At 45.8% G+C, this 18,322-nt stretch overlaps 1 protein-coding gene across 16 annotated transcripts in view; it reads right to left on the reverse strand.

Annotated features, from left to right (window-relative positions):
- The window catches only part of BBX (BBX high mobility group box domain containing), a 136,513-nt gene extending 119,224 nt beyond the window's left edge, over positions 1-17,289 (reverse strand). For 3 of the 16 annotated variants that reach the window (XM_056504012.1, XM_056503994.1, XM_056503883.1), the window contains exons 1-2: positions 15,395-15,548; positions 13,873-13,945 (exon numbers count right to left, since the gene is read on the reverse strand). The gene's annotated coding sequence lies outside the window, so the exon portion shown is untranslated. Of the gene's footprint in view, positions 1-13,872; positions 13,946-15,394; positions 15,549-16,314; positions 16,419-16,597; positions 16,747-16,877; positions 16,948-17,153 lie in introns of those variants that run through there. The other 13 variants (XM_056504021.1, XM_056503940.1, XM_056503911.1 and 10 more) reach the window with 12 other exon arrangements.
- Between the last annotated feature and the right edge of the window lie 1,033 nt (positions 17,290-18,322).

The raw sequence follows: 18,322 nt of genomic DNA on the forward strand, positions 1-18,322 counted from the left end.
TTTGAAAGACAATCACTAGGCTTGTTATTGACCCAATACAAAACTACAAGTTCAAACTTGGCATCTGAACTACAAAGTACCATGCAAAACCCCAGACTGACACAATGCTGACTTCCTTCCAGGCCACTTGTGCAAACCTTAGAGCAAGCAGGTCTGGCTGAAGGGCTGAACTGAGCACACTGAAATATGTAGGCAGAGACAAAGCCTGACTTTATGAAGGGCATCTGAGCACCAGGACATTTTAGCTCGTTCTTAGAGCCAGCACAAATATGTTTCTATCACCTTTACATATCCTGTACAACAAACAAAACATGCTTATGCATCCTTGCAAAAGTCATTTTCAGAGAATTAGGAAGAACAGAGGGTAATATTCACACAGCACTACATTAAGAAGAGACCTTGGCTTGGAAGAACAAAAGATCAGTCCCAAAAGCTCTGACTTGCAAGGATATTTTCCTATCAGGCAGCACAGGCTCTTAGATGTGGAGGAAGAATCCTAAAGTGAACTTGGATGCCAAGAGATTTCTCAAGTCTCTAAATTCACAAGTACTCAAGCAGTAAGCTAGAAATCAACAGGTAACAGTTCCCCACCATTTTTTCCCCAAGTAATGTGCATAGGGCAGATATTTTAGTAACAAACAGGCAGTTGGTGTAGTAAGTTTAACAGTCATGTAAGAACTTCCAGGAAGTTTAGGAATTCTGTACTTGATTCTGCCACCAATCATGTGGTCTTACCTGAATATCCCTGAGTCTACTCTGCAATCTGCAAAATGGGGATGGGTAGCACTGGTTCTGAAATGTTTGTAAAATGTAGTTAGTTGATGCCTGCAAAAGCATACAACAGAAGAGTAAAATGTTGTTACACCCTAGAAACATGCTGTTTAACAAAATACATAATATATAATTGACAACACTACCAGTGTTCTACAGTACACACACTTAAAAGATTTTATTATATACCTGTTTAGAACATGAATTATTTTGATTCCCTGATAGGATGGACCTGAAGTCCTTCTCTCCAGTGAAACAAGCAGAGAAAAATATTTTTCTAGATCTTCACAATCAAACAAAACTGAGCCTCAGTGCAAAATTTTCCCCAAGTACTAATCACACAACTACAATTAATGCAACTGCCATTTTAACCTGACAGAGCTAACAAAAAAAAAAAAAAAAAAAATAAAAGGAGCAAACAAACAACAGATGTGGACAACTCTTCTCAACTTTCTGCCCTGCTACTCACTAACAAGTTTTTCTTTCAGAAACTGCACAACACTTTACATGGGAAGAAGCTATCACCAGTCCAAGTTTGTAAACAGTGAAACTGCTCTTTTTGGTCTCTGTAGCTGAAAAGGCTCTAGTGGCATACTCTACCTTTATTCTAAGGCTACTGCTTACTTTTAACCAGATTTGTTAAAACTGGAAAATTCACACCAATCATCAGTGTCATTATACTGGTAAAGTACAGATGATCCTTCAAGAAACCTCAATGAGATCCATAAGTTCTGACTTGTAAGAAAAATCTTTACTTCCACTAAAGTCTGTAACAAAGTTCTCCTGGAACTCAGTATGACAATGATTACACCTAATGGGGTGCAGCTCCTGGGCAACAGCACAGCTCTTTTTTGGATAGAGGCTGAGGGAAATCACACATATGGTAAGCTGCCCCCATCACTTTTGGTGTGTGGGAGAAGTACTTGGGGAAGCAACAGAATCTGTTTTGCAGACAGTGCACAACACATATGATACTTTGCAGAGGACATTCCTCTGCAGTTTACCTTACACAAACTTGGAGTGCTCAGGCTAAGACAGTGCACCTGCTTTTCCACTCCCTCTGTGCTTGGCTAGAGCCACCACAAAAGCAGACTGCTTGGCAGAGACACTACTGTGGTTCAGCACTAACACAAATGCCTCTGGCTCCCCAGTTTAAAATTGCTTCAAAAAACAGACTGGCCCATCATCTAAATATGGACTGACGATGATTATTTCACTAAGTTCATCCATTTGACTACCTCTCCAAAGAATGAGAAAAAAGGGAGTTTTAACTGCAGTGATGAGACACCACCACCACCACTACCCACTGCCACCTCTTCCCCTGCCCCCAATAAAAAATAAAAAGGTCTAAGAGTGTCTCGTTTTTCTGATCAAGTGCTAGTGATGTAGTTTCAGCAATGTTTTAAATACACACTTCTAACTGGTTTTGCCACAATCTCTCACACTAACACAACAAAATTCTGTTCAGCAGCCTCAGTGGAATTGCACAAGCTCACATCAACTCTGATTTGAGAACAAATTTATATCCAGATTTTTCAGCCTGACCAGTAGTCCATTTCAATGTAACCTAGCAGGAGAACACTGCTAAGCACATGTAGATTAATAGGTTTCTCTGAGAGATTTCAGACAGAACACTGTCAAAGATACTGATTCTCCTGATAAAATCTTGGCTCCAATACTTATTCTGAAAGGAAGGAAAGCCTCAACATTTCATATGTGTAAGGGGGGTGTGGGGAGGAAGAAGCAAGTTATGACAAGAATAATTCAATCCTATGAAAATACAGTAACTATAAAATCAGCCACATTGTAGAATCACAGAATGGTCTGGGTTGGAAGGGACTCTAAAGGTCATTTAATTCTAGCTCCCCAGCCATGGGCAGGAACACCTTCAACTAGACCAAGCTGCTCAAACCTTGTGCAGCCTGGCCTTGAACACTTCCAGGGATGGGGCAACCATAACTTCTCTGGGCAGCCTGTGCTGTCATGCCATCACAGTAGAGAATTTCTTCTCTTTTTCAATTTGAAGCTACTCCCTTGTGCCCTGTCACTACATGCTGTCATGAGAAGTCCCTCTCCATCTCTCTCATAGGCCACATGAGGTACTGGAAAGCTGCTACAAGGTCTTCCTGGAGCCATATCTTCTCCAGGTTGAAAAATCTCTGCCTTTTCTCACAGGAAAGGTGCTGCAGCCCTATGATGAACTGCATACCCCTCCTCTGGACTTGCTCCAACAGGTCTTTATTATACTGGGGATCCCAGAGCTGGATTCAGTTCTTCAGGTGGAATGTCACAAGAGCAGCACAGTGGCTGAGAAGTAAAGCATTCTGCTTATGTTTAAAAAAAGCTAATTGATTTAAAGCAGTTGAAAACATGAATGCTTCAGCAATAAACAGCTCCCATCAAAAAAGTTACCTAAATATGTGACTACGCTATTTTCTAACTGATCTTGAATCAAATGTATGTGAAAATGAAAACAATGACCCTTTCAGGATGAGTGATTCATCTCACTTTGGCTTGTTCTTTTAAGAGTAAGAAATACCCAGTGATTTTCCTGTTCCCATTTTTAAGGAAGGTTTTCTTTTTATTTCTTTATAAAAATTGACCACTTTAAACATTTGCAACCTGTAATAGTATTTTGACCTTTGCTTCAATTTTCCTCTGATTTCTATTCAGCTTTCTAATCTTATCATATTTAGTTCTACTAGACCACAGTAACTGCTGAGACTTGAATACCTTATACATTGATATAAAAGAATACAGAAAAACAGGACAAAGGATCATGAAACCTATGTCTGCACCAGGGAGTGAAGGCCATAAAACCACTTCTTGAAGTGTGTAACTCCTCCTTTTTGTGTGGCAGGGGCAAAACTGCATTTGCATTACAGTTTGTGTAACAGTATTACCAGGCCTCAGGCACACTCTGCATTTCTGAGCACAACTCTTCTCCTACCTGAGATCTAACTCTGCATTCCTTAATGGTCACAAATACTGCTACACAGTTCCCCTACTGCAGAAAAAAAATGAGTGGAGCTGCAGAGTCAATACATGTTATCAAGCTCTTTGACTGCTCAGATGCTATTAATATTTTGGTAGGGTGGGGGTTAGAATTTGTGACAGCCACAGAGTTGCCATGGTATATATATCAAATTTTTTTCCTTACTTCTTTTCCCTGTAATACATTAGCAATACATGCAGCATCTAGTAATAACTTGGTTTCATGTTTTGCTTTCTCTCATCAGCAGTACTAGATTCCTTCCTGAATGTTGTAAAGTACCCCCTCAACCATTAAAGTCACAATCACATACCATATAGCCAAAAGGGAAACTTGTAACAGCAATTTAAAAAGAATTAGTTTTTTAATGTTAAGTATATATTTGTGTGAACAGAAATCTGTTGATGTCTACCTTTTAGAAGCTGCAGAGGGGTCTAGAACCCACACAAAAAAAAAAAATGAATATGGTTACAGTATTACCTAGTGAGCTACTCTGCATTCCTTAATGGCAGAAGATACTGCCCAAGGCATCTGCTATTACAAACAGGAATTGGATAATAGATGCTAAAGACATCTAAAAAATATATTCTGCTTAACAGAAACAGCTGCCGTTACAAATGAACTCTTTTTGAACAAAGAAATCATATCCACATTTCAGATGTTATTGTTGCTAGATGTATTCTAACAAAAAATACCTAATTGCAATTTGCCTTTAAATTATTACAAGCCAATATTAAATTCCACTGTAATATTATGTAATTTGATTTATATTAAATTACAATAAATTGCAAATATTTGATGTCAAAACTGTAAACAAAGCTCAAAGACTCAACAGGTAAGTCTTCCTAAGTTTAGAACTAAGTTACCTGAAACTAATACCTTCCATTGCCTCCGCAGTCTTTGCTCCGTAAGTCACTCAATGGCACTTCCTGTAAGGCCGGGAAACTAACTGGGAATTGAAAGAGTAAGATTATTTGTCTTCCTTCTCTTCTGAGAAAACAAAGCAGTTTGTGTTCTGTTAGTTCTAAAAGCTTGCATTTGGTTAAGCAGAATCAGTTACCTTACTAGGGATAAAAACTTACTTTTAATTTAGGTGCAAAATCTATTTGCATTTACTTGTGGGTTTGTGCATGAGTGTAATTTTATTAAGTAGGACATTTTTAAAGGCCACAATCAAAAAAAGGCATAATTTGCCATGTCCTAAACAAAAACTTTAACAGTTGCAATCTAGATAAATGCACATAGGCCATGAAATCACTTAGGAAGTGTACAGTGCATGCTCTGAAATAACAAAAAAAGTAGTGCCTAATTTAGTGTAAAGGCTAAATTTAGCAACATATTTTAATGGTTGTCTACCAATAGAGACTGCTCCTGAAAAAACAAAACTATCAAAGCAAAATGAGATTACAAGCACCGATTTAAACCAAGTGTTTATTGAGTGAAATTCTGATTTAAATCAATTCTATAAGTATAGCTGGAATGTCAAAGCAGCAGACACATGAGTGTACATACAGAGGAACTCACAAGGAATAGCAGGCATAAAACCCTTCCCTGCTTTCAGTGTGCCTGCCCCTACTCTCTCCTTCAGCCCTACTCAATCTCTGCAAAGCCTGTTAGAACTCCACAAAACACCATCCCCCACTCAAAGATTGGGTTTTTTTCCCCCCTTTAGGATCATTGAATAAGAGAACACAAACTGTCCCCACTGTAGACCTGAACTGTGCCCTTCTCTCATGTACCCCATTGCATGGAGATGTCTGTGATGACAGCCTCACCTCCCATTTTGATTTCCTTCTTTCTGCAAAGAGTAACAGTAAACGTCAAATGCAGCCCTGTGGGTCCATCCAGGAAAGCAAGACTGCATACAGAAACCACATCAGCTGTGGCAGAGAAATCAGCAGAACACTTCTTAGACAAAACAGAGCATCTGGTCAGTTTTGTCAGGTGCTTCCCTCCATGCACTCCAGCATCCTCTAACTCACTTTGGCCCCATCAGCACATGGCGCAGTGAAACAGAAAGCTCGACAGGGACATCCTCAAGAGTCCTCTTCTCTACAAAAATAAATAAATAATCCATTTCCTCTAGACATCTCTCAGGAGGGCAGGATCTTCCTCTGCTGATTAAAAACCAGGAAGAAGTCACAGGCACACAGACCCAAAGCTTGGTTTGGAGCTCCCACCTGAGCAGTAGCAAACTAAAGGATTTCAAAACCAGCAACTGAGTATCCAGATCCCTTCAAGAGCTTCCTCCAAAGGACTCTGAAGGACCAAACCATGGCCAGGGCACTCAGTGTGAGATTCTGTCTGGGTCACTTTTAAATATGGACATTATTTACCTTCTGCTGCTTTGGGACACAGTGCTGAGGTGAGACAGATGAGCACAAGCACATACAAGAGAATGCAAGGAAAAAAACACTCAAAAATTGTTTTACACACATACACACACAGAGGCAATTATCTCATGTTAATGGAAATCTCATTAAATGAGAAATGGAAAAACTCAGCCATTACACTTAGTTATCTGTCATTTATTTCCCTTATTTAAGGTCTTCCATACTAAGAAATAAAGTTAAAAACTTCCTTCCCTTGCTCTACTTCTGACACTCGTGCTTTTTATTTAATCTAACCATTTTAAAAGAATGGCACTGGAGCTTCTGCTTACAATTTCAGCACTAAAACACATTTCTAATCAATAGAACAGAGGAAGTAAATTGTGAATAATTGCCTGCATTAATATATTTGCTACCAACTTTGTCATTCTTTAATTTGCACACAGCAAACTTCCTCTTATAAACACCTCTGTTTCTCCAAAAACAGCTGGAAATTAATTATGCTGGTTTTATTTTCTTATTAATTCATATAGTATAGTTCTGTAATCAGTGAAGGATCATGCTGCAATTTTGAATACTTGTTTCAAAATACATTACGAGCACTTAATGATCGATGTTTAACACAATGTATGAAAGAACATCTCAAACAAATTAAAGGGAATACAAATAAAGAAACTTAAATAAGAAAAAGAATTACATGTATATTCAAACAAGAGCTAAACCCTGGAACTCACAAGTTTGTGGCACGGAACACTGATTACAACTAAGCTAGGCAGGAAGTTTGCACTACTCAACATGAAATTTGGATATAAAGAAACCTTTTGCAAAGAGAAAGAACAGCTGAAGACAGATTTACCAATGAAGTGGAGGTGAAAATGGTACTTCTTTCCAAATCTATCGTCTCTGACCACTGATTTGCAGTACATCAGAATGCTTTCCTTCCCTAGACAGCCAGCCAACTTGTGAAGCAAACATACTTGAACAAAATGGCTTACGTGCCAGAAGACTTATCATCTACCAAATGGCATTCTCACACTTCATGCTCGTCCACCCTCTTCTCATTCACAAGAACTCAGCATGTTTCAGCAATGTCTCTCTCTATCCCAGCACTTCCTACATGGCACCATCAGGGCAGGACGGCCTGCAAGCTTGTGAGCTGATCACTGAGTACAACAGGTGCATGACCCTGCACATCACTAACTAAGAATAATGTGACATCTACAGCTTTCCTGAGCAATTACAGGCCACCAGGAACTTCAGCCAGCAAACCTGCAAAGGGGTGCACATTGCTGACACAGGTCTGGTTCTGGCTTTTTGTTCAGGAATTCACCTGCACAGCTGTAACTGCAGGATCAGGCTCTTCAGCCATAAGGTCAAAAGAAACTGATGTTCCTGTACTTCACCCTGTAAGTCAGCATGATGCTGCTTACTGCAGTCCACTGTAGGCAGGATGTGGCTCAAAGACCACCACTTAGGGAAAGCAAACCCAAACACAGCCAGCCACAAAAATGTAATTAAGTAAGAAATCAAGTCCTCCCTCACTCCTTCCATTCTCACCTAATGTTTTCTTTATCCAGCTTCACCTTCAAATTCCTCATGAAGTCTCTCTCAAATATGGCTTTGGCAACCATGAAACAATGCATTCTCTGACATACACAAACAAGAAGTTAGAATTATTTGTTTCACAGAAGAGTACACAGGCTGCAGAGGGAAGATGTACTATTCTACTGCAAGACTATTACTGGGTGACATACTTTCCCCACTGCCATTGCTGGGTACCTCTTGACTGTGCAGGGCATGAGTCTAAATCAAAAACATACTCAAAACAAAAAGACAGACAACTTCTAACAAGGTTTAAGATCAAAAGTCCTTATGTAGCCAGCAGAAAAAACATACTGGAGAACAAACTGACAGGTATTGGTTGAAAGCCATCAAGAACTGAAACACTGCCTGACACTCAGCAGCATGGTACAGTCACCAACCCTCCACTCAGCTCAGCAGTGGCACAGGACCAGGCTTAAGACCTGCCCATGTGAATCCTGCAATGGGACAGCTCACTTCTCACCAACAGAACCAAGGAGCAGGCCTGTCATGTCTGTGCCTAACCCTGCCACAGGTACCTCGGGGCTGCAGAAGCACAGGAGTGCCTCTCCCAGGGGTGAGGGTGGCAGAAATCCTGCTGCTGCTATACCTGTGTAAGAGGAGAGTGATCCCACAGCCAGGAACACAGTTAGGGGCATTCCACAATGTCTCAAAGCAGACAATTTGCTACACACATAATGCCTTTGAGAAAGAAAACATCATAAACCCCCAAACAAAACATTGCACAGGCAGAGGGAAGACACCTTCCCACTTTCCCTCAGAAAGGAAAGGTGTAGACAGAACTTGATAAGCTTCTTGTCAAGAGAGCTTCCACTTGCATTAAGTTCCACAGATCCCATGTTGTGCAAGTCCACTGAATTATTTTTATCTTTGCTGAATGAAGCTCTGTGACATTAAGGGTCAATAAAATGCTGCTTCTTACTTTCAGCATTTGCTACATTTTATAAAATCTCTTCTATAGAGACACCCACGTGGAAGATTTCTGACAATAAAAATTCCATGCTTCCTAAGCAACTGATTTTCTTAGTGTAGCCTCATAAAATCCTGTTAACTTTCCTTCCCCCTGCTAAAAATTGAAATGTTGTTGTACTAGGTTTCTTTGTACTCAGATATGCCTGAAGGTAGTTTATTTTCACATACTGAATTGTCCACGCTCATAACGACTTGCTATTACATTATGCATTTCTGTGCTAGAAAGCAAAAAGAAGGAACATTGGAAAGTGTCAAAACCATGCTTTTCCTCTTTGTTGATTCATTTTTTAGGCAATTAAATTTAAAAATATCAGAAATAATAAAATGCTGCTACCATTGTGAAAATACTACAAATAGGTCTACACTCAGGCATTAAGTAAAGTGTGCTGTACTCCTCAAATACAACTCCAATTTTTACATCAAATTTTTAAGTAACAAAACAGCAGTAAACAGCAAATCTGAAAACCTTACATGTTTACTGTCTGTAGAAATAAAAGTTCAGTAAGCAAGTTACCCTATTCATCACAATACTGCCAGAGTGCCAAAGCAGTTGCTTCTGCCAATTCCACGTTTTATAAGAAAATCAGTTGTCATTTTGCATTAGATTATGAATATGAAAAAAATAATTTAATTGTGAAGAACTATTTCACATGAATCACATTTTAAAAACCTCATTATGAAGAATCATTTTCTTCTTAACTTTACAAAGTTGGCATTAAATAAATAGGGGTAATAAATACTGCAATAAACAGCAGTTTAAATACCATGTTTACTGGCAAAAGCTCTTAAGTAAGCTCTCCTTCTACTTTACACTGTCTTGTCAATAAATATAACCAAATTGTAAGTCAGTAATTTCACAGCATTCTGAAGGTGGGATTTTTTTTTTAAGCAGCATTATGAATGAAAGTGGGGAATTGGCAGATGATGTCCAAGTGGCACAGAATTCAGGGAGACTATTCACATCTCAAGACAGGTGCTTACCAGGAAAGCTTCAGAGCAGTAGCATACACCAAGGGAATGGACACCAAACTAAGGAGTCAGATGCAGATTTTATTCCATTCCCTGCTAATGCTAACCTGCTAACTGACTGTGGGCAAGCCTACGCTCCTTCACAGCTTTTCATCTCAGATGCCTAAAACTGGGAAAAAAATTATTGTTCCTGATCTTGAGGTGTGTGTTTACAGTATGGCTTGTGTATTTCACCAGACAAGACAGGAGTACATAAATAAGGTAAGGCCTACAACTGCCAATTATTAATAATATCCCTATTACTGAGCAAATAGTACGTGCTTTTTTCTTTTTCAAGCAATGCAAAACAGCAGCCCATCAAGCCATTCTTAAATTCAGAGTAATCCTTAGGCTGGTTCAGATCTTATCCCTTCTGAAACTATCAAAAAAGGTGACAGCTGTAAGAGTCTTTTGTGAAATTCCCATGTCCACCAGGACCACACTCACTCCACTACTCTCAGACACACTGTATCATTACTGATCTCAAAATAAAAACCTCACAACAAAATAATAAAAAAGGAAGTAAGTCCTAATAATCTTTTGACATGCAATAGAACAAAAAAGCTTCTGGCAATAATACCCCAGAAAAGGGAGAAATTCGGTAAAAGGAAAAAAAAAATAAACTTAATACTATAGAAGGTAGAAAGATGACTTTAACCTACTTCTTCTCAAGAATACTTTGAAATACATATGATTATAAACTCAATCCAGCTTTGTTGACTCCTAAATAATAATGAAAACATAAATTATTAAGTTTACAGTAAGCTACAACTATCAAGACTGCTTTAGAAAAATTAAATCACTCATGAAAACTGTCCCAATATACAGGTGTCATATGATTTAATGATATAGGGAAGTGCTGTCACTCTCCATTTCGAAGTGGCCAAGGGATATATGGCTATGTTTCTAAAAGTAAAGACCCTGGAAGCCACCAGGGCCAAAGCTCTGCTGCTGATTCCACTGGTGGACATCCACAGCAGGCCATCCCCACGACAGGGCACAGGAAGTCCGACTCGGGTCCAAAATTTGGAAAGCAACTTCTGATTTTGACCACATCACTTGCCAGAGCTCACAGAGACAGCCTGCAACACACTCAAACATTAAAATGAGAGTTTCAGTTAATTTATACTACCTTCCTCCACCAAAGAACTGCCTTCAGATAAGATGGGGACCTGAACATTGCACAAGCCATGCACTATTGAAAGAGAAGCAGTGTCACCTCCCAGATGCTCAATTCCACTGTAGGCACATTTACAAACTTCACACCACAGCAGAGCCTTGAACACCTCAGGTCTCATGGATTTTACCTGCACCTTTCCCACTAGCACACGTGGTGGAAGAGTACCTCGTCCCAGCTCTCTCAGCCAAGATCTCCTCTCCTCACACCACTCCTTCCCCAGCTCTGTGCCAGAAGACTGCCCTGCCTAGCGCCATGTTCATGAGCTCCAGAGACACTGCGCATCCTCAGCCCACAGACCACGAGCAGCAGCAACCTGGAAGAACTTTGAGCTCTGAATGCAAGCAATCATACCAGTGAATTTAACAAGACTTGTCATCTGCTTCAAGATATTCACATGCTTACAGGATCGCCAGCTACAGAACCGCTAATTTATCAACAAAGTGTATTAAGAGCATTCCGGATGAACAGGAAAAACATTAGTTATAAAATAATGGCATGATTACCTCTGATATTTTATGTGGAAAACTGACATTTAATATCTTTAATTATTCACACAACAGCTATGAAAGAGAAAGGTTTTCTTCCTTGAAGAGAAAAATAAATATGGAGAAATTCCTCTCACCATCACTCCTACACTCCTTTCCTAAATAAGCCTCCTGCTGAAGCCAATGGAAGTTCTGCAGGCAATGAGCTTACAGCAAGCAGCCCCCAAAAGAACTCCAGTGTCAAGGGCAAGCTTCTTAAATATTCTGAGTTTACCTTCATACAGAAACCAGCTACGTTTCTGTTCAATTACACGCCTGCTTGACATGGTTTATCAGCTTGCTGTGCCACGAGGGACAGTAGTGTGCAACAAACTTTTGAGAGCTTGGGCCAATTTTTGAAGCATCCAAAAGGCCTCTTCTATCTTGTGACACACCAGCCCTGCACTGGCACTTGCCAAGCAAACCAGAACTCCTGCACATCAAGACTGAATGACTAAAACCCATTCATGAACAGTTACTTTAGTGAGAACTGTATAATAAACGAAATCTTCCCTTTACCAAAATAAAAGCTCCCTAAAGTAACTGGAGATTTCTAGTCATGGACAAATCTAACAAAATCTCTATTCTCACCTTAACCAGGTGCATTACTTTCATTGCCTGTTTTTTAAGCTAGAAGGAAATTTATTTCTTCTCTTCTCTAAAGCTCCTATTACACCTTTTTCAAAAAAAAATACCCTAGCTCTTCCTTTGTCCAAGCCAGTTCAACATCAGGTGTGACATACATTTAGCACTATGCACAAAACCAAGGTCCACTCCTCTCCAAGTGTTGGAAGATTATGATCACCACTTCACTGCCAGATCAACATTCCATGCATCCAAAAGACTTCATAACGAAACTAAAACCAGATAATGACTCAAGACCTGAGTCAAGGTCTCTGAACTATTCTTGTTCAGTATCCTTTACTACTACTTGAAATAAAGATGATGTCCTTAGCATTTAGAGCACTCTCATGTGAGTCTTAACTGAAAACACAGAAAATTAAGTTTAGAAATCAGTACATTCATATTCAGCCCTGATCAACATTTTCAAGCCTATCTGCCAGTTTTGAATTTCCAGATGCATTTTTACTTGGAAAAAACTGTTGCACCAATTACTCTTCAAAGAACACAATCCTTGTCATAATGCTAAATGATAATGCTATAAAACCAAAAGCAGTATTCTCCTAAGCAACTAGTCTGTCATAAAAAAATTCCATTAACTGAACTTGGTGTTTATACTCTTAAGACCTGCACATACCAACCACACTGCACACAAAATCCAAAAACCTGAAATTTGAGTGCAAATCTGCAGGAACTGGAGAACAGCCGAATTCTCCCTTCAAACCAACTGCCCATAGTGGTTATTCCAGCCTTAACACTAGCTTTGTGGTCATAATATCACACCAGAACAGGTGCTCTCAACAACCCCCTTCAAGTCAGCATGTTTGGGACCATCACTTACCCTATGTCTGCTACACACTGCCTGCAAAAGGTCAAGAGTATGTTATTAATCATTCCCATTTATGAGTACTAAGCTTACCCCAAATACACATCTTGCCTTGTTTTTAATTATGTGCAGAATAGTACCAAGAAGAAATACTGCCTCCCATTTCTAATTTTGGGCCAAATGCAGGTCAGTGGCACCACAGGCAATTGCATGAGAAGTGCTCCAAGTGCCACTCATTTTATGTCATCTATAAATGTGACCCCAAAAATTTAAAACCTCTTCTTTAAAATACCACTTCCACTTCAGCTTAAAAGGTGTCAAACCCTTCAAAAGTTATTATAACTTTTCCCAGCATGCAGATTAAAAAAAAAAACAAACACATTGTTGTGCACCTGAAAGCTTAGGAATACTAATATATTAGTCACTAAGATACATATTTCAAATTGATTGGTATCTGCATTCATCAATGCCAAAAGAAAAAACAGTAACACAGAATGAGCATGAATGGAATTCTAATTAGCTCTCAGTTTACATGTTAAAACTGAATGAACTCCTGTTGCAGCAGCATTACAGTTCTGCTAAACTTCTCACTGATTCTTGACCTCCAGAGTTTTCTAATTACCTATTCAGTTTACACTCTCATACTTTTCTACCACTGAATTTTAAAAGGACTTTACACGCTCATTAAGTTTTCGACCTGTGTTGCACTTAGCGTATTCTAATGTTACTTTGGTTTAAAACTTTTGCCCTTAGTCAATCAGCTGATTATCTTTACAAAGTTGAACGGGAAAGAAATAAAAAATAAGTTAAAATAAAAAAATAAGTTAAGAGAGCTCTGAATATGCATTACCTTTTAATTCAAAGCTACTTGGAGGCACCTCTACATACAAACTTTGTATTCTAGCAGTAGCCATTAGCACCTGGAGAATGCATGTTTTCTGAGGTGCTAAAACTAGAACAAGCACCTTCCTCATAAAAAGTAGCAGCACGTGGACCTCTATCTTACCAATAACAATCAAGTTCTTTTTTCATGTGTACATACTTACCCAGGAAGGCAAATGGAAATTACAGACAGACGAAGATGAAGCTGTCTCAAAGCCTTTGTCATGTGATAGTGACCTATAAAGTATCAAATAAAGGCACATTATCAGCATACCATGATTTTACAGTATTGCAACTCACCACATCGCCAACAAGAGGAGAGATCCCAAAATTTGAAACTTGCTTCCTCCTCACCCCCATCCCAGCTAAGTTGTCATTAAAACAAGATGACAGTCACAGGAAATTGTAAGGAGCAAACAAAAGATGCACCGTGTCTTCAGAGGGCATTAGGAGTGGGCAAATGGAGCACATCATCTGAGTGTGCATCAGCAGGGTGGGTTATTTTTCCTCTCTCTCTCTCACGCGGATGCATGTTTATGAGTGCACACAGATACATACACACACACAGGGATGCATCACGTAATTATTTACACGCACACACAGCAATACTCGCATGCATTACCAAAATAGATGACAGAAAGTTGCCCACCATCTGCAAGGAGGCATACATAACAATAACCCCTGGGAACTTACACAAGTGAGCGACCAATCCCCGCGCGTGGATAAGCCAAACAACGCAGAAATTAACAACAAGAATAAGCCGCCAGACCGCAGGTACGAGATCCACCCGGGGAAAGAGACAGAGGGACGGACAGAGGAGCAGTGCTGGAGCACAGTTCAGGTACTGCCCGCTGCCCCCGGAGCCGCGGCCGCCCCTCCGCCACCGCAGCCCGCGGGGAGCGACCCCCGGCGCCGCGGGGGCAGCGCCGCTCGCAGCCGCCGCCCGCCCTCCGCCCACCCCCGCCCGTGCAAAGTGTAGGGCCACCGGAATCCGGGCTCCGGGGTGCGGTGGAAAGAAAAGGTATTAAATATGGAGAAAGACCGCCGCGACCCAGGGTTTTCCCCGTCTCCCCCCCCCGCGCCCCCCGCCCCCGGTCACCATCAAGTTTGCATCCTAGTTACAAAATGTCGATCTTGAAGGCTGACAAGACACAGGGAGAGGGGGAGAGAACGAGAGAGAGGGAGAGAGTGAGTGAGAGAGAGAGACGAGAGAGTCCATCTTGCTTTGAGGGGGGAGGAGAGGAGCAATAATGCAGCGCATAAATCTCACCCTCCCGGGGGAAAAGTCTGCACAACACCTTTGGGGGCGGGCGGGCGCGCAGGGAAGGGGCGGCGGCGCGGGGGGCTCCCCGGCCCTCCCAGCTGCCCTCCCCGGCGGGCTCCGGCGAGGCAGGCTGGCAGCAAACACCTCCCTGCTGCTCCCCTCCTCCTCCCCGCGGGCCCGGGCGATGATCCCGCTGCTGCCGCCGCCGCTGCCACCGGGGAGGAGGTGCCGCCGCCGGGAGAGCCCACATGGAGACCGGCACCCCGTCCCTGCCCCGGCGGCCGAGCCGGGCCCCCTCCGCCGCCCCGCCGGGCTGCGGGACTTGGACGTGTCACCAGCAGGACAGGCAATGGTTTCGGCGCCCCAGGCCCGAGTGACCACCGCCGGCCTGGCGGCGCCCCGGCCTCCCCGCACACACTCACCTCCGCAGAAAACTTTTAACCGCGGGCCTCCCCCGGAAAAAGTGGCGAATCCGCCCCGCACACGGTTAAAGCCCCGCGGCCCCCCGGCTCGGCTGGCGGCGAGCGGGGGAGACCCGGGCACGGTCCTTCCCCGCCCCGGCGGGGAGGGAGGGAGGAGGCAGCAGGCAGGGAGGGAGGGGGCGGGCAGCCGCCTGCCGGTGCCTCTCGCCCCGCCGCCGTGCATGTCGCCTCGGCGGCTCTCGCATCGCTTCGTTTTACCTTCCTCATTCAGCGGCGGCAGCGGGCTGCCACCGATATTCCTAACGCAAACCTGCTGCCGTGCGGCGCCCGGGATTAACGCGACTGCCTCCTTCTCCCCTGCCTCCAACCCTTCCTTCCCCGTCCTCCTCCTCCTCCTCCTCCTCGCAAACCCACACTGGATCGGCTCTCCTCACAGCCATGCAAGTTTCATACATTGCAAATAAACCCGAGAGGAGGAAGAGCGAAGCGCCTGGCGGGGAGCGGGGGGAGGAGGAGGAGGAGGAGGAGGGCTGCTTTCTGTAATTTACCAGCGACCCGATCTCGCAGCAGCAAATAACAGCCGAGCACCCATCCGGCTCCCGGCGGCCGGGAGAGACCCTCCCGAGGCGGCCGCCCCCTCCCCAAGGCGCCCCTCGCCAAGTTTTCTGTCATCGCGACCACCCAATGTCACAACTTACCTTCAGAAATAGGACTTCGCGCGGCCGAGGCCTGCCGCCACCTCCCCCCGGCCCCCGCCCGCCTTCCTCCCTCCCTTTTCTCCCTCTCCACCTTAAACTTATTGACACAACATAATCCCGCATCCACGCGAAACTCCGGCAGGGCCGCCCGCCCGCCCCCCCGCTGCCCACCGGGGCCGCCGCCGCCCCGGGTGCATCGCCGATGACTACCGGAAAACGCACAGCCCAACTCTCCGGCCGAGCCCGGCCGCCGCTGTTGTTGTCGGGGTCGGCGCCGGGGTTTTTCCTCCCGCTCCCCGTGCGGCCGCTGGATCGGCTGCTTCCCCCTCTCCGGTTTTATATCCCCCCCCGCCCTTTCTCCCGGCGGCGGCGGCGCGGAGCCCCCCAGGCCGGCGGCAGCCGATACCGATCCGCGCACTCTCCCCCGCGCCTCGCCGCCCCTCGGGATGAAGTTTCGTTTCTGTCTGCCGCGATTTCCCTGTCAAGTCCCCCCGGAGGCACGCACCGAGCGGCGGCCGGTGGCCATCCCTCCTCCTCCTCGCCCTCCTTCCCCTTCCTCTCTCTCTCCGCCGCTGCTCTTGCCTCTCTCTGTGGCGGCGAGAGGTGCCTGGTTTCAAACGCAGCCTGGCACTGGCTGGCCTACCCCCGCCGCCTCTCGGGCTCGGCTCGCTGGTGTTTTAAATGCCCTGCGCTGTACCGCGATCCGCTTGGCCCCCTCCCCGTCAAACGCCCCCCGGTCACCCCTGCCCTCCCGGCCGGGCGGAGGGCTGGCGGCACCAACCCACCCGTCCTCCACTGCCCAAACTTTCAAAACGAAGGCAGGGCTGGCAAGAGGGAGGAAAAGTGACTGGGAGCCGCGGCAGCCGCCGCGCCGGGCAGGAGAAGCTCCGCGCCTGCCTCCCGTCCGCCAGCGCCGCAGGAGGGGCGCGGGGGGCTGCTCCGCCGCTGGGGCGCGGAGCGCGGGGCGAGGGCACCCCTCTCCCTGTTTCGCTCTCTCCCTCCCTGGCTGCCGCTGCCCATCTCCGCCCGCCCGGCGCGGCTCGGCGGGCGGGGGCACTCACCTCGGCGGGGTGCGCACCGCGCCGCTGGGCCGGACGCGGCTCGCAGCGCAGCCCCTCCGCCTCGGCGCCCGCGGAACGCGGCTCCACACAGAGCCATGCAACCCGGGCAGCGCCACAACACTCCCCGCGATATAAGGCGGCCCGCCATTGGCCGGCGCGCTGAGCGACGGGCCCGCCGGCCACTCAGCGCTGCCGTTACACCCGCGGCCCGCGAGGGAGCCGCCGGCTCACACTCCCCGCACACACTCACACAAAGATCGCCGCGCTGCCCCTCGCAGGCTGCGCGGAGCCCCCGGCGGCGGTGCCCGAGAGGGGCAGGGAGCGGGGGCCGCCCGGGGCAGCGCGGAGCCGTGCCGGCCACAGCGCCGGCAGCCACTGTCCATTGGCGAGAGTAAACTACGCCTGCCCCGGGCAGCGCCGCGGGGTAGCGGGGTGCGGGCTCGGCCCGGCCCCGCGCACCCCGAGCAGCCCCCCGGTAACTTCCTCAGCCGAGTTGGGCGAGTTTCATTCAGAGGCCGGAGCGCGGCGAGGCAGGAGTCGCGGGAGGCAGCGCGCATCGCGCAGCCCCGCCGGGGCAGTAAACACGGGCAGGCAGCCCCGCGGGCGGACGGGCCGGGCCGGCGCTGCCCCCTCAGCCGGCCGGGGCTGCGGGCGGCCGCAACGCGCGGGATGCGGCGGGGCTCCGGGCGGTGCCCCTGCCGCAGGAATCCTCGCCCAGGCGTGGCGGAGAGGCCCTCACCGGGCCGGCATCGACAGCACGGCCGGCTTCACAGCGGATTCCCATAGAGACCGCTCTGCTGGCAGAACCGGCCGAGTGTAACGCCGGGGTCCGCGCCACGCTCCGTGCCCTGCCCCGTCCTCTGCCCTGCACCTCGTACACGCATCGTACCGAGCGCACGGATGTGAAATTGATCTGAGAATTTCTGTGGCTGATATGCACAAAGCGACAGTGTGAGGCCAGCGGCTTTTGCGTGGCTGCATGGCGATTGTGCTGACGGCTGTTGGAAATGTAGTCTAACTTTTTGGGAGAAGCTTCCCTCCCTTCAAACACAGTGTGGAAGCACACTGACCCCGTGTATTAATGTTCACGAGGGCTTGAATACATACAACATGAGACACTCATGGTTTTTAAGCAGAAAACACGTCACATTTATTCTTGGAGTTAGGAA

The sequence above is a fragment of the Oenanthe melanoleuca genome, chromosome 1 (assembly GCF_029582105.1).
Source record: "Oenanthe melanoleuca isolate GR-GAL-2019-014 chromosome 1, OMel1.0, whole genome shotgun sequence".
Classification (NCBI taxonomy): domain Eukaryota; kingdom Metazoa; phylum Chordata; class Aves; order Passeriformes; family Muscicapidae; genus Oenanthe; species Oenanthe melanoleuca.